Consider the following 17,673-nt stretch of genomic DNA (forward strand, 5'->3'; position numbering starts at 1 on the left):
TTTAAGAGTTTGCTTCACAAGTAGGCAGTATTCGTGAAAATTTTTAAATTAAAAGATGTGGCTATTCAAAATGAGAAAAAATTTTTGTTAAATATGCAAAAATGTACACAACAAATTTATCTCGAACTGTTTCAATGGGAGCCTCAAGTATGAAATAAGTATTCCAATGCTTAAAGGCTTTTTGCTCGACCTTCAAAAGCATAGGAAAGCTCATGAAAGAGTAGAATATCTTTCAAACGAGAAATTATGGATATCTTCGGCACACTAAAGATTTAATACAATTTCTGATTAAGATATGTTGGTAAAGATATATGATAAGAATCTACTTGTCGAACGATGGCAGCAGTATGATAAAGTAGTCCGATTTGGCCCGGTTTTGAAATATGTACTTCAATGCAAATACAATGCAAAGTTTCTGGACGAAAGCTTTAGTTCGGAGCAAAAAAGAAATAAACCTAGAAACAGACAGATAGATAGATAGACTAACGGAGGAGCGGACAGACCGACATGGCTATAACAACTCGGCTGTTCACGAACATATATACCTTATGGGGTCGGAGATGTCTCTTTTTATGCAGAACACAGTTCTAGAGTATTGACCCTTGTAGTAGTATTTCATAAAAGAACTGAGTTTTTAAGCATTTGTTCCTATGGGCGCTTTAAAACATGATGTACTGAAAGAATCTCTCTCGGAAATGTTCCAGCACATATTGCAGCAATATACATATTGCAGCAATACATACATGTTGCTAGTTTCGGCAAATTGTTAATTTGCGTTGTTTGTAATTGTTGCGCACAAAAAAACCAAAGCAAAAACTTGATTGTTATTCAACGTGCTCTCAACGCGACAATAGTTGGCATTTAATATCCTGTTGATTGCCACTAAATGGAATACAAGCATGTCCTGCGTGCAGATTTGCAATGTTGCTGTGGCAGCAGCAACAGCAGCAACTGTTGCAACTGTTGCAACAACAAAGGAGCGGCAACAGCAACAATGCCTGACATTTGTATGCAGTTGTGTGCGTGTGTTGCAAGTGTGTGTGCGTGTGTTGCAAGTGTGTGTAATCAGCGCATTTTACATTTCATGCCTGTTCGGGTCAGCGAGGCACGCAATTTACTGCTGCTGCTACTGCTGCTGCTGTTGCCCCTTGCAACCGATTGTTGCATAATTAACGATTTTGGACAAAGCTGTAAATAAAAACCATTTGCCGTGCATTGTGTTTATCAGTTCGTGTGGGTTGCGTTTCGTAAATGCTAAAAATAAATCGCCGAGCGCAAAAGTTGATTTATGCGACGCACGTAAATTTGCCATTAGGCGGCAGACAAATGTATTACAATTAAATGAAATGGAATCGAAGGGGCAACGAAGGGGCAGCGAAGGGGCAGGCGTCAGCAACAGCTGCTGACGCCCGCGGCCACGCCCACACATATGCGAGAGTTGAGCTAGCAACGCGCACAGGACTTTAATTAAGATTAATTGGGCGCTGGCCAAGCCCAGCGGGTATCATGTAAGCGTGCGTAAGTCAAATGTATCCGACTAGCAGATACTCTGTACGCGAAACAAATAGATCAATAGGGCACACTCTTTCCTGCAGCCCACACACTATGAAAACTTTATTTTTGAAAAGTCTTTAGCAATTAAATGCATATACATATATATTCCAAAAATCAGCCATATATATTTCTAAGCACCTCTGCGCCCATTTTCAGCTTCGTAGCAACGGCGACAGTTATAGAAAAGCCGTAATATCTTTCTGATCTGTCCATACTTGCGCTTATAATCGCAGAGAAAGGCTCGTATCGATGCTTTAATTCGATACTTATCGATATATAAAGAAAGAAAGAGAAGAGAATAGAAGCTAAGAAACATCTCTGCTGCGTATGATATACGAGATAAAATTTCAAAATTTTTCAATTCTTATACATGTAGACAGACGAAACCAGGCTATATCGGCCCAGCTTGGCATTCCAATAAATATATATATACTTTATATACCTCAAAGGGTCGCAGACGTCTTCTATTGCTGTAACATGGCTCTCTTACAAAACCCTTTTCTATAATTTTCAGCGAGTACAGGGTATACAAAGCTAACACATAAGGCAGAAGGACAAAGCGGAAACTTTAAGAAAGTCGCTTGCGAGTTTTATGGGGGTGTGCGTATGTGTGTGCGTTCGTGTGTGTGTATGCGAGGGTAGTGGGTGCTAATGAATGCCATTAACCAGCTACAGAAGCAACAGCCACAAGACTGGCTTCAATCTATTTAGTTTTTATTAATGATTATGCATGCGACATGTGGCAGCAACGTTTCAACTGGGAAAACCGAATACTTTCCACAACTAAATGAAACGCGCATTTCGCATTTGTGTGGCTTTCACGGTAAACTCTTGCTATTTCATATTAAGCAAATGTCATTTACTTGTCGTGTTGCGGACACTATATGAAAACAGCTGCCAGCAGGTACAGCTAGGTAAATGAGCGCAGAGTTTCCTTTTTTTGTTGTTTTGTAAGCTTCACTTTTTGCTGTTAAGTCAATTTTCATTTTCGCACATTTTCCGGTTTGGCACTTTGTGTGCATATCTTGGCAAACAAACATATGAGGTGCCAGGGATGAGAGCAAATGCCTGTTGATAAGACTGAGTGCCAGTCATAAAAAAAAGGAAAGCAGTCTAGGCCAAGCCGAAGCGTTGATGCACTTAAATGTCATGAAATTGAAGGTATGTTAACATTTACAGTAACAGTAACGGCAGCTGTAACATTAACACCAAGGATAACAGTAACATTGCGAGTGTCTGTTATGTTAGCACTAACAGTAGCTATAAGTGCTTAAGTTAAAATTAACAGTCGCATTCAGACAGGGATCCAAAAGGGTAATTGCAGCAGTAAAAAAAAGCAGTAACAGCAACAGTTATATTAAATGAATCATAGCCAAAAGTCTAGAGAGTAAGTATATCAAAATAAACAGTGACAGTAACAGTAGTAGTAATATACCCACTAGCAGTAACTGAAAGAGTAGCAGTAAGCAGTAACAGCAGCGTAGTGTTAACAGCAACATCTACAGTAGTTGCAACTGCTGTGAATATGGAGGTAAAATGTATCTGCAGTCAAAGTAAAATTTGCAGCAAGCAGCAGTAGCACAGTAAGAGTAGCTACAACAGTATCAACTGTAAAAATCAATTGAGCAGTAGCTGTAATTCTAAGAGCAATAGCAAAAGTAGTTACTGCAGGGACTGTTATAATAACAGAAGCATTTTCGGTTAACTTAACATAGTCTAAACAGTAGATATATATGTTAACAGCTACTGGTAAATCCACAAATACAGCAAAATTACCAAAACAACTGCAGTTATTGTAGTAGTATCAAAATAGAACTTTAGCTACTCCCTTCCAAATTCAGTTCGACTCAGCGGCGAATCTTGTCTCCAAATGCCTTAAAAAGTCGAAAATACCTATATGTAGAGTATAAAGCCGTAGCGCATAAAGAAGGAATGTTTTTCAAGCGGCAAAGCTAAAAATAAGCGCGTCCTGCAAGCGCAGGGGTGCCTTTGGGTTGGAGGAATCAAATCCCAGAGCGCCACAAAAAAAAAAGAAAGGCAATTGTAAGGCAATTTCAAAGGCGAAATTATTATGTCGCTTTATGTCATTTTTTGTTCCGTTGTTGTGTGTGCCAAGTTTTTCCTTTTTTACTACAATGTAGGGGAGGGGCGTGGCTCGTTTGTATTTGAAGGCGGTTTGGTTTGGGGGCGTGTACGTGAAAATGACAAAGCAGCTGCGTCAAGGGCAACGCATGCTGCGGCATAAAATTTATTTTCACTGCTGTCCCGACTTGATATGTGGCTTTAAACTGATACAAAAACGAAAAATGACGCTAAATTTGTGGCAGACATTTCAAATTCGACATTTTACAGAACGAAAAAAGTAACCAACCGAAATAAAATAGGAAAAAAAAAACAAATAAACAAACTGGCAGAAACGCGAGTTAAACAAATGTGCGGCCTTTAAATGTCTTATTTAGTCGCCGTGTGTGCACGTGTGTGTACCTGTGTGTGTGTGGGTGTGTGTGCGAGAGGCAGTTCAAATGGGCGTGGCAATACATAAATTACTTTACGCACGAGCTGTCTGATGGCGGGCAAAGAAAAACGAGCCGCGATAACAGTCGGCAATTGTGGTTAATATGATTAAGTTAAAGCGACAGCAGTGGCAATTGCAGTAAAAAGGTAAGAGCAGCAGCAGCAGTAGCATCAGTCACAGTAATCAGAAGCAGCAGCAGTTGAAGTTACGGCGGAAGTGTCAGCAACAGAGGCTTTTACGAATCAGCGAGGCAAGAGAAATCCGTCAACTGTAGCAGTAACAACAAACTCAGTAATAAAAGCAATTGGTACAGTAGCAGAAAAAAAGCAGTATTGGGCACGGTTGCAATTACAGTTAACTGTATTAGTAACTGCAACTAAAGTAGTTAATGTAAATGTTGCGAAAAGGCAACTGCAGCTGCAAGAATCAATATAACTGCAGCAGTAACATCAAACCGGTTGCAATTACAGTAACTATTGCAGTTAGTGACACTGTAGCAGTGAAACCAACTGCTGCAGTAAGAATCATTGTAGCAGTGAGAATCACTAACAGTATTCGTTACTGTAGCAGTAACAACAACAGATACATTAACTATTGCAGTTGCTATAACTGTAATATTTAAAACAATCTATGCAAAAAATCCACTGTAGCAGTAAGGCTCACTGTAACTGTATTAGTTACTGTAGCAGTGACATCTAAACAGTTGCGTCTACAGTAGCTATGGTAGTTAGTGCAACTGTAGCAGTTAAACTAGCTGTTGCAGGAAGATTCACTGTAGCAGTAAGAATCATTGGAACAGTATTAGTTACTGTAGCAGTAACATAAATAAAGTTGCATCTACAGTAGCTATGGTAGTTAGTGCAACTGTGGCAGTTAAACTAGCTGTTGAAATACGAATCACAGTAGCAGTTGGAATCGTTATAGCAGTAAGAATTACTGTAGCATTAATATCAATACAGTGACTGTTGCAGTTACTGCAGCTGTAATAGTTATCGATGCGAAAGGTCAACTTTAGCAGTAAGAATCACTGTAACAGTATTAGTAATTGTAGCAGTAACCTCAATTCTGTTGCATTTTAGGCAACTAACAATAGCGTCCACAATAATAACAGCAATAATAACATTTACAGTAGTGGCAACAATTAAAAGCACATCACAGCTGCATATTTAGCTTGGCAGCAACAGCATCAACAACTATTGTCATAGCTTAATTATGCACTGCAACTGCACTCCTTCCCCAGATAATGGTTAAATTAACAGAAACGCCCTCAGAAAGGCATCCCTGGTGCACCTACTGGTTCCAGCTTCTGACTCAATGCCAGCAGCTGCAATATCAGGCCATTATCATCATCATCATAAATCACAAGCTGCAGCACATGCATCACTTTCCACACTTTTCATGCAGCTGCCTTTGTTTGCTCTGGCAATTTTGTAGTCAGTGGTTGAGGTGGCTCGTAACGAATACGAGAAGGAGTTGAAGGAGGAGTAGAAGGTGGAGCGGCAGGCGGTCCACTAGGCCACTGTCGAATGCAATAAAACAGAGCCAAGAGCAGATCCTTTTGTGTAGCACTAGACTAGATGACAGAACAACAACAACAAGTAGAAAATGTGGTTAAAGTGAAGGACGGCCAACTAGAAGATACCCTGTAACCGTCTCTGAACTGTTAAATGGGGTGTGTCTAGAAAACCAAAAATTTAAATCGATATTGAGCATAATCGGTGCTTATCGATATTTTGGAAAATCGATATTGATCGGTAATTAAATAAATCGATCTTGAATAAATCATTATTTATCGATATTGGGGAAATGTAATGCTATCGATATTGAAGAAAATTGTTAATCTATTTTGAACCAAAATCAGTATCGATCGATTTTTATTGATATTGATTAAAATCGATATTGAGTATATTCGATATTTATTGAAACTGCGCAAAAATCGATATATATCGATATTGAGTAAAATCGATATTTATTGAAACTGCGCAAAATAACAAATTATTATATTGATAATAATGTATCGATATTTAACGAGATTTAGAACATATGGCAAAAATCTCTTTCACAAACGTTAAAGATCGACTTGGCATATCTTCCTGATAAGGAATATATAGTTCGTTGATTACATACGTCACATACAGACATACATGCGTTACATATATGCCCTCGTAAACTCATTTTATTAGTTACAGAGTATAACAATGAGGCAAGGAGTCAAGGATTCAAGGAACCATGAATAATGTGGCTTGGCCATGCAAAGTGCCGAACCAAAGTCCTCTTTGATAAATGCGCTCAAGAGTCACCTGACTGCCGCAGTAGCAGTAGCGGCAGCAGATGCACAGCAAGTTGCTTAATTTGCTAAGGCCACATGCCACACACGTACACACACACACACACACACACACACACACACACACACACACACACACACACACACAAATACACGGGAAGCATACACGGCGTATGCGGAATTTGTGCAAATGCAACACAAATTCAATTAACTTTCCCTGTGAGCTAACTCAACTGCAGGTGCGGCTGCATCTGCTGCGATTAATTACAAAAGAAAATGTCAAAAGCTACGCACAACTCACGCCCTTCCCCCTCTCTCTCTCTCTCTCTCTCTTTCTTTCTCTCTGTGTATGTTTGTGGGAGGGGGGGGGGGGGGGGGCATTTGTTTGTGTGCGTTGCAAATCTGCTTTGATAAACTTCCCGCCCTCGACATAAACTGAGTAGGGGAAAAACGCTTTTAATTAGCCGTTGGCAATGCAAAAGGAATGCCAAGAAAACTCATGGAAACTCCATTGAAACTGCAGAAAACTCAACGTGCATTCAACATTTCCGCATAAAAAAAAAAATCACAAAAAACTTTGCCTTCAGTGCGGAGAGCTCATATCAAAAGCATTTTCCATAGATTATGGATTATAATAAGCGAAACTTTTGCCATGCACACATTAATAGGTTGGACAGCATGTATGCTGTCTTTTATATGATGTATGTATATGCGGGCTTGGTATTAGGATATTTATAATATAAATCTTCAACATAGAATATTGTATGTGCATTCTTGAATATAATATTTCTTATATTAAATGGCATACATATTTATGTTTACATATTTCAGCTTGCATATATGTATGGAATCTACGGTTTCTGATTTACTCTCTATATTCTATTGCTTTTCAAGTCTTGCATATAATAAGTACTTTTTTTGTATGTTCCAAGTTCTATGTTCTAAATTATATTCTATTCTTTGGTTCTAGGCTCTAGACATAGGGTCTGTTATCTATATTCTGTTATCTGAAGTTTTGCAAGTTCTATTGTTTTCTGTATTCCAAATTCTAAGTTTTATGTTTTATACTCTGCATCGTATCCTGCATTCTTTATACTCTACTCTGAATTCTACGATATTATAAGTTTTGCATACATTACTTTTTTTATATTCCAAATTCGATCTGTTCCTTATCTGTAACTTACGATTTCTATTCTAGGCTTTATATTATGTTATTTTTATTCTGTTATCTGAAGAATTGCATGTTATATTGTTTTCTGTATTCCAAACTCCTTTTTCTACTTATGTTGGTCGTATTCTGTAGTCCTACTTCTATGTTATTTAAAGTCTTGCAAGTTCAACTTTTATGTATTCTTCATTCTACGTTCTATGTTTTGTATTCCGCAGCGTATCTTCTTTGTAATATATTTTGTATTCTGCAGCATCTATTATGTGCTCTTTCTCTGTGAATATATATTTTAATTGCAAGAATAGGTCAGATTTTAAAATAACATAGAACATAAATCGCAGAGCAAATACTGTAATTAGATATGCTTTGATTTTGCTGGTAATATCATAAGTTTTCACTATTTTTTTTCACTTTATGCATTTGACATTCTGTTTGCCAATTATATGGCGCCATTTAATTAAATACGAAGCACATTTTAATCAAATTTCGGTGGCACAAGCGAATGCCAATTAAAACTATCAAGTTACGCAACGTTCGGGGAGGGCTAATTACGTGCGGTCCTTGCAAGGCATATGGCTCAAATAACCAGACCCAATGGATATGTGTGTGCTGCGAGTGTGTGTGTTATGAGTGTGTGCTGTGAGTGTGTGTGCTGCGAGTTTGTCTGTCTTTTGAATGTATATTTGCGGTTCGCCAAAAAAAATGCTTTGGCATTGAGTGGCGTGTGTGTCACAGGAAATTGGAGAATTTCGTCGTTGGGCGTCAGAGCAAACCAAAAACACACACACCCACAGTTTACACACACACACACACACACACACACGTGTACACACGCACACGCATGCATAATTAATGTACTGTGCGGCCTAATTGTCAAGCATGCGAGACCACAGATACACGAGCCGTGTGCGAGCAAGCGGCCCGAGCTGGTGGCACATTTAATTGTTGCCTTTGACATTGCAACAATCTCGAATATCTTGCGGCAACTGGCCGGATTCGGTTGCTATTGGCCCAAAGGCATTAATTGCAAATGCCAGACATGCTTTTGTGCCACAGTATCGATGGGCTATTTAGCAGTTGCTTAAGCTTTGCTTATGGCCAACAATATGACTCATAAAGGGACAATTTTCAAGGCTCATAAAGGAATTTTTTTTAAGCCCTTTCACGGTATACCGTGAATGACTGACTAGCTGATTGACCAACCGAATGACTGACTAACTGATTGACTGACTGACTGATAAACAGACTGACCCTCTAACTATGTGTTGACTGTCTGAATTACTGATTGATGACTGACTGATTGAATGTATATAATACTGTTTGTCCTAACAGACTGACACGCAGATGGATTGATTGACAAACTTATTGACTGACTGAATTATTGATTAATTACTGACTGACTGAACTTCAGACAACTGTTTATCAATGTATATAACACCTAACTGAGTAACTAACTAATAGATGATTGACTTAATGATTGACTTAATGATTGATTGACAAACTAACTGATTGATTGACTAGCTGATTGACTCTCTGACTATATTACCAGCTTATTGACTAAATCAATTACTGATTGATGACAAATTGACTAACTCATGACTTACTGATTATTAATTGACTGATTGAACCTTTGACAGCTGATTATTGATGTATATAATAGTTTATCCTCAATAAGTGAAACACGGATTGACTCACTAACTGGCTGATTGATCTTGAAACAGCTCTCAATCAATATAGATTATATATTTATTACTTGGTGATTGATTACCTGACAAACTGGCTAAATGATTGACCGACTTACTGATTAACTGACTAGTTTCAGACAGTTGTTATTCTATGTTATAAGACACTGATAGCCATGACTAATTAATTGACAATCAAAATATACACAAAAATATTGATCGATCGACTGACTGTTTGATTATTTTCATCTTATATCTGAGTCTATATAAATATTTATATTTACCCGCTTGATTGACTGATTGAGCAACGCAAAATCCCAAAACGTACTAGGTAGAAATCTTGAGCAAAACTTTCTTGATGTACTAAAAAATATGGCATTTATCAGCTTCAAACTGATTTTCAATAATCCACAGTTTTCTCAAAATCCACCCCAACGAAAAGTAGCGGAAAAATGAGTGATAAAAACTTGGTCCGGGCAAAGCCGAATCATATCCACCATTATAAACATATAAGCCCATTTACCCCTCATTGGGTTAACCCCTCTCTCACGATGGCGGTTAACATCTTGCTTTGAACTTGAAAGTCACCTTGCGTTTTGATGCGTTTCTTGACGCCAATCAAGCGACGGGACGTCTCTGGTATGCGACGCCCTTTCAAAGGGGTTCACCCAGATGGGGCTGCCAGATTGTCGACCAGGGGGCTGGGGAGGTGCTGATGTCTAGTGGGTAGCGCTTTGTTTGGCTTTATCATGTCAAACAACAAAGAGGGCAAGAGACCTTGTCGTTGTCGTTGTCGTCAACAACATGCAGTCTCTGAACATTGTTGCAAATTACAAGAAAAATTCGAAAACGGCTGAATGCACACGACTCGATGGGAGAGGATGGAGGGGGAGGGGGGAGGGTATGGGTAGCCGAACTCCTGACGTTGCCAGACGTTCAGACGTTTCCAAGCGGTTGAGCGCGCTTAAAGTTCATTTCACTGACTTTTCCAAGGGCCATAATGAAAATTCGTTTTTCAGTCTTTTCTCTCTGTTTACTCTTTCATTTGGCTTTGGGTTTGGCATTGGCCTTTATGATGGCCAAGTTAATTGTTTGCATTCACGGCGCTTTGGCCAAGGACCTGGCAGCTTATTTGCCAGCCACAACAACACACACTCGCACACACTCGCACACACACGCACACTGCAACTGATGAATGCATTTTGCCGCGCATCGCAATTAAAAATGCATTTTTGTGCTGCATTTTTTTACACGCTTTTGTTGGCTTAAATGTATGTTAATTAAAAATCAGGTGGGCCACTAAAAACTATGCTTTGAGCATGAAATGCATGAGAAGCTACTTAAATCGCATAGCTGAACACATGAAACGAGGGTAATGCAGCGCAATATATTTAAATATGGCTAATACAAGTGCGCGAATGTTAAATAGAACTTGAAAAATACTTTCAAGGTAAAAGGATTTGAGAATTCTTTATGGAAACAGGAACAGTCTTTCATGGATTCTTCATGGAATATGGATTGATTTTTATATGAAAGTCAACCTTGTGCTGGGCAGAAACTCGTTTCTATAGCTGTGAACTGTGAAAAGGATATGCATTGGTTCGATTCAGGGTTCGAACCAACTAACGACACGATTTAGATACGATGTGTGAAGCTGGCTTTTTTCAGTTTCTGCTTTAAGCCTTGGCTTGTCACAATATTTCAAAATATTAATTTTATATTCATTTTAATTTTATAAATCTCATTGCCTGGTCTTTTAAAAATTGGATAATCTCTATCTAATTAGCATCTACCCTTCCTGAAAAAATTCTTTATTTTGATCTAAAGTATTTATGGAAAATAAATACATATCCTGATTTGTTTCGACTGTCACCTCGGCTGTTGATACTAATCAAGAATTATTTTTTTAAGGCACAAAATTGCTTTTGTGTTTGCATTACAAACTTTGTTACATGTTAAAAATACCCTTGGCAAGGGTATAAATATATATGTATAGCTGCTAGATTTGCAGCTTATTATAAGTTGCCTCGCAGCAGAAACCTGTGCGCGACGCCTTTTATACTAAGAGCAAATCAAATATCAAATAAAGCAGACATATACATATACACACATATATATAGAAATACATATATACTTTACATTTTGTGTTCAGTTGAATAACTGTGGCGACCGCGTTGTCAACAATACGTTAAGCAGGGTTAGCGCCCCACGCATTGCGCTTTTTGCTTAGACGTCGCGGCAACAGCAGCAGCAACAGCAACAACAACAATTACGCGAGTGTCGACAACAGCAACAAGGTGGCAACGGCAACAGCAACAACAAGAACAAGAACAACAACGACGTCGCGTATACGCTTTAGATCTTTGCGTACTTTGCATATGTCTTTAATAAGGGCTTAAGAGCGTAAAAATGGCAAAAGTCGAAGGCTAAGACAAAAGGCGCAGGCCTGTTGCTGCGGGCTAAGGGCTGTGCAGTGGTAGCGGCAGTGGGAGTAGGAGTGGGAGGGGTGTGGGGTGTGTGGCACACAGTTGGCTGCTTATGAGCATGTTGTAAGTAGATACAAGTAGCTCTCGTCTTGACAGCTTTGTTTTCGCACATTCTGTTGTGGCAGGCGGCGATGCTGGCACCGCAGGCAACTTGCAAGAGAGAGAGAGAGAGAGTAGGGCGGAGGAGGGTAGGAGCGGGTGCGGAGGCCGGTTGGCACACTTGGCATTGTCAGCTGCGCAAAGTTTTTAATTAAAATAACCGAGCAATAAAACAGCGCAACAAAAATGCTGCAAAAATAATGGCAGCGGCAGCAGCAGCAGCAGCAAATGTTGCCGCCAGCAAATTGGCAATGACAATTTCTTATATGGGAGCAACACATCACGTATACGCCGCGTGCAACAGTGTGGCCCAGTAGCAATGTCCTTGTTAATGGCGTTTGGCTCAAAAAAGGGCGAAGCAATTAAAATTTTACAGCACTTCAGCTGTAAACTCGAACGACCTGCTCCCAAAAGCAGTTGTTGCTGGTCAAAAGCAATGGCCATGAACTTTGCCCTGTGCAGTTGGGCAATGGCAAGGGTTTGGTTATTTGCAAAGGTCGCTGAATATTTATTTAAGACTTACGCTCGAATTGACAAACGTTTTTGAGACTCAAACAATGACTCAGCAGCGGCAACAGCGACAGCAGTAACAAACAGCATGACGCTAGCAAAAACAGAAACAGCAACTACACCAAAAGCAGCAAAAGGAGCAGCAACAGCAACAGCAACTCTGGCGACAGCAAAACAAATTTAACAGCAATAGCAACAATGTTGTTGTCAATGGGGAAACAAAAGCACTTGCAACAGCAACAGCAGATGGGTTAACAGCAGCTACAACAAGGAACAACAGCAACAGCAGCAAAAGTACTAGCAACAACAACGGTAAATAACTCAACAGCAGCAACAGTAGCAGCAGCAATAACAGGAACAACAGCAACGGCATATTGGCAATAGTAACAATATCAGCAGGAACAGCAACAATTGCATTAACAACAACAATATCTTCAGCAACAGCAATACCAATGTCAACCATAACAGAAGAATAACAGCGGCAGCAACAATATAAGATGCCACAGCAAAAGCTACAACAATTATAATATAAATCATTACAAAGACAACAGCAATAGTTGCAGCAACAGCAACAACGTCAGCAACAGCTGCTATAAAAGCCACCAAAAGCAACGCCACGGCGATGGCAACAGCTTAATTAGAAGCAGCAGCAATGTGTATAAGAGTTACAGCAATAGAAGTAGCAACAGCAGCAACAACAGAAAACGTATCAATAACAACACCAGCAATAATATAACATAGCCACAATTGAAACAACAGCAGCAATCAAAAAGCCATCAAAAGCAAAAATAGCCACGGCAACAGCAACAATTTGAATTGTATCAGTATCAACAGCAGCAGCAGCAACAATCACAGCAATATTACTTAGCAACAAAAGAAAAAATTTCAATAAGAGCAGCAGCAACAACGGCAGAAAGTTTCAACTGCAATAACAGTAGCTGTAGCAATAGTAGCAGCAATAGTAGCAACAGCAGCAGCTACAGCAGCAGCAACAAAGGCAGCAATCGGCCAAATCTCAACTTCAACAATTACACTGGGACATTAGAAATGGTTCCAGCAACAGCAATACCCCCAGCAGCAGCAACAGCTCCTGCAGCAGCAACTGTATCGATAGCTACTTTGGGGAGATAAAAGGGAAACCCAACGGCAGCAACAGTTTGAATGGAAGCAGCAGCAGCAAAGTCTACAAAAAGACAACAATAACAGTAGCAAAAGTAGCAGCAATACTAGCAATGCTACTAGTATCAGCAGCAAGAACAGCAGCAATCAGCGGGAGGGACGACCACAACAGTTGCAGCAGCAGCAACTATATCGATAGCAACTTCAAGGAGCAACAAAGGCAACAATTTCAATAGGAGACCAGCAGCAGCAATGTCTTTAAAAGGAAGCAATAGAAAAAATCAGCAAAAATTACAACCATAGCCACAACTTCAACAACAACTACATCAATGACTAGGGCAACAGCAATAGTTGTTGCAACTGCAACAGTTACAGCTTCAGCAACTATATCGATAGCTACTTTAGGGAGCTAAAAAGGAAACCCAGCGGCAACAGCAACAGTTAAAACAGACGCAGCAGCAATGTCCTCAAACGCAACAGCCGCAGCAGCAACAACATTGCCAGCAACAGCAGCAACAGCAGCAAACGCCGACAACAACAACAACAACAGCTCATTAAAAAACCATAAATCAAATTGCAAGCTGCATAATGAACAATTTTTGCTTTACTTTCTTTTTTTTGTATTTGTATAAAACTTATTAAAAACGCGACTAAAGAAATTTCACAGCTTGTCGGAGAATGCGTAAAAAATGATGCGTCGCGTTGCTGGCCGAGAGCTGAGCTGAGCTTTACATCAAGATTGATTGATGACACGACGCGTCGCCACAGCGCCTCGAAAGTATGCAAAAGCGAAATTGTGCATATGGGGCGGCAGAACAAGGGGCCCAAAAATGTGGGCGTCATTGATGGGCATGTCATGACCGGGCCCACAGTTGTAAGGACAATGAAAAAGGCATTAAAATGCGGTCACTCGAGAGGGAAAATGGTGAGAGCTCTGAGCTCTGAGCTGAGAGCTGAGTTGTTGTATTGTGGTTTTGTGCGTGGGCGGCTCTGTGTGTGAGTGTGTGTTTGTGTGTGTGTGTGTATATGTATGTAGCTCCTGCCTCTCCCAGCGGCAGAGCAGCAGCAGCAGCAACAACAAGAGCCGAGAGCCTGAATAACAAATAGCATTTTTGATATGAATAGATGACTAAATTTGTCATAGTTGATTGACCGAAAAATTGTGCAGGGTATATACCAAAGAAATGCCAAGTCATGAATGGAAATTTTCAATTGAAATATTTTCTATGAATAGCGCTAATTGGGTATTTAAGAGCTGAGAATACGTTTAAGAATGTCAGAAATAAAAAAATTAAATCAGGAAACTATTTTGGCTATGATTCGATTTGAAACGGATTTTCGTGTAGCCTGATTGATGCAGTGTATATAAGCCAAATTAGGCAGCCAGTGTTGTAAAACTGTCAACCACTCATGCGATAGTATTTTAGGAGGCCTTGCGTGCTGTTGCCCTTTCTTTTGTGGAGTTCTACTCTACGTGCTGGAATTCTTATATTTATTTCTTCGAATCGAATTTTATGATTTCTAAGCTAAATCAGATTAATTTAGAAAAGAGAAAGTACGGCTGAAGGTTTTATATACTTGCCAATTGCCTTACGGCTTGACAGAAAAATCAGATTAATATTGAAGATCGTAAATGCTGAGTTTTGTGCAAATATCTTGAAAAACTGTCTATTTTGCCAAACAAAAACTCTTGGCTATATATAAGGCTATATAAAATAGAAGTTTGTTGTTGATAAGACATGGCCCATACATCCTATGATAGCTATACGATATAGTGGTGCGATCCAGCTGTTGTTGACATATGTACTGCTTGCAACATAAAGATGGATCTAAACAAAGTTTTAAGACAATAGCTTTATGACTGAGAGACTTGTTTGCATAGAAACAGACAGTCAAACATGGCTATATCAACTCGGCTGTTGATGCTAATCTAAAATATATATACTTTAAGGGATCGCCTTCTATGCAATACACATTTCATAACACAACTATAAAAGCCCTTTACAAGGTTTTTGCCATATTTAACAGTGTGGATGTAATATGATACGAATTTTAAGCGTTGTTCTATCTTCAAGGGGATTATTTTATATTGAATGAATTCTAATAGATCTTTTAAATTAAATGTGTTTAAGCTGCGAGAGTTTGTACTTTTTGAATATGCCAAATAAAGTTGTAACTATAGTTCTTAAAGATCTTTGTCAGAATATTTGGATTCAAGTGTTTCTTGGACTTGATTGTATTTTATGTTGACAGCTGCTGAAAAATTAATGAAACTCGGTTCATTTTATTAACTGCCAGGCACACGTAGCGTGCTGCATGATAAATGAAAGTTGTTGTTCTTTTTGTTGTTGCTGTTGTTGTTGTTGTTGCTGTTGTTGTCGGGGTACGGCATATGAATTATGCATAATTGTTGTCACTTTCAGCCCCCAAAAGAGCTGCTGACCAAACGAACACAAAAACATTTCCGGCTGCCTACAAGCGTGTGTGTGTGTGTGTGTGTGTGTGGTGTGTGTGTGTGTGTATGTGTGTGTGTGTGCGTGTTTTGGTGCTAAATATTTGCTGTGAATTGCGACACTTTCGACCGAAAAGAATTTTAGCAAAGTTTTTAAGTTTATGGCACATTTGATGCCGCTTGCAATTTTCATACGCACCACAAAAGCCGCGCCAACAATTTGATGGCACCTCATTTACGAGGTGGGGGAAGGGCTGCGCTGCGCTGCGGTGCGAGGGTATGGTTGGGGCCTGGCGTTAAGCTCCTTTAGTTGTGCCAAGGGTTTTAGATCCTGTAGCTAGGCTACATGCTTCGCTGTTGCCATATGCGGGGCACGTATCGAAGCTCGACGGCAACTGCAAGAGATAAAAGCGAGATGTATAAAAAAAATCTATATATATATATATATATATATAATCGCGCTAGGCAATTACGTTCGAGTGATGCCTTTCTAATTTAGAGCTTAATTTGTGCGGATTTAAGGCACTCGAGCTAGAAAAATGTTTATAGCATGGATATTTGTCTAGCTAGGCAGGTGGGCAACAGCAGCAACAACAATTTGCAACACTTTAAGCGCGTCGAGTCACGTTACGTATACGCCCCGGTTGGCGTGCACATAAATTTAATGCTTCACGTCTAAGCTGTATCTGTGTGGTGTGTGTGTGTGTTCGTGTCTGTGTTTTTGGGTTTATGTGTGCTATATATATATTTTTTTTAGCCAGACAACAAACCAGCCACAGTCGCAGTTGCCGTCGCAGTTGTCGTTTTAACATTTCCGCCCAACTTGCATGAGTTTCCGTTTCCGTTTTGCTGATTTTACGCACTTAAGTTCACCCGCAGCACTGTCCACTGTACTGTGTGTGTGTGTGTTTTTTTTTCCTTGCTTTTTATGCCATTAATTGCCCCGGCTTTTGGTTCCCCCGGGCTGCCCACGCCTGATTGCCCGGCCCGTAAGCAGGTGAATTGCGTATGTTTTTTTCTCTTTATTTATTTATTTATTTACTTCTTTTTTTTTTGCTGATTTTGGGTCATTTGACTACATTTAATGTGAGCTACAAATTGATTTCGGGGCACAGGTAACGGGCCATTGGGGAATCAAAGAAATCAAAACTTTGGCTTAATAAAAAGGGCGCCATGTCCTGCAAGTTCTGGGAACAACAACAACAAAAAATAAATATGTTTACAATGACATTTTGAAAACTTTAGATTAAATTAATATCATTTTTCGTTTGTCTTCGGCTTTCGCTGCCTAATCTTTGATTATTTGGCAACATCATTAATCTTTCTTACGCTTTTTAAATATTTATTTTGTTTAAAGTAGAGCTGAGCTTTGCTCTGAGTTATTTGTTTAATATACTTTAAAATTATTGAAATGATAGAATTACATATGATGTAATATAGTATTAAAAAATAACCAGCTGAAGGTATGGAAAACAGCAAAAAATATTCTGGCAATAAATTTCTCTAGAACTTAAGCTAAGCTCGCAAGCAAAGCAAAGCTTTCAGTCCAATTAGACTAAGTTATAATACAAGAATATAACCGTATTTTGTCAATATTGGCAAGAACTTGCAAGCAATAAAGGTGCCTGGTTCCTTTAGCCTTATAGATTGACAAACCTATGCTTTATAAGTTTCGCAAGACCTCTTAATACAACCTTTCCAACCATTTTCAATGAGCATAACAGACATGTGAGAGTATGTTAGAGTATGCCTTGTAAAAGTAAATAAAATTTTGACTGTAAGTCAACGCGTGGTTCATAAA

General features: G+C 39.3%; 1 protein-coding gene across 1 annotated transcript in view; it reads right to left on the minus strand.

Moving 5' to 3' along the window:
• LOC115762634 (BAI1-associated protein 3) overlaps nucleotides 1-16,216 on the minus strand; it is a 52,119-nt gene extending 35,903 nt beyond the window's left edge. Inside the window, exon 1 of the mRNA XM_030704938.1 lies at nucleotides 16,072-16,216. The gene's annotated coding sequence lies outside the window, so the exon portion shown is untranslated. The remainder of the gene's footprint in view (nucleotides 1-16,071) is intronic.
• Nucleotides 16,217-17,673: the final 1,457 nt, after the last annotated feature.

This window comes from Drosophila novamexicana, unplaced genomic scaffold (genome assembly GCF_003285875.2).
Source record: "Drosophila novamexicana strain 15010-1031.04,08,12 unplaced genomic scaffold, DnovRS2.1 tig00000644-arrow-pilon, whole genome shotgun sequence".
Classification (NCBI taxonomy): domain Eukaryota; kingdom Metazoa; phylum Arthropoda; class Insecta; order Diptera; family Drosophilidae; genus Drosophila; species Drosophila novamexicana.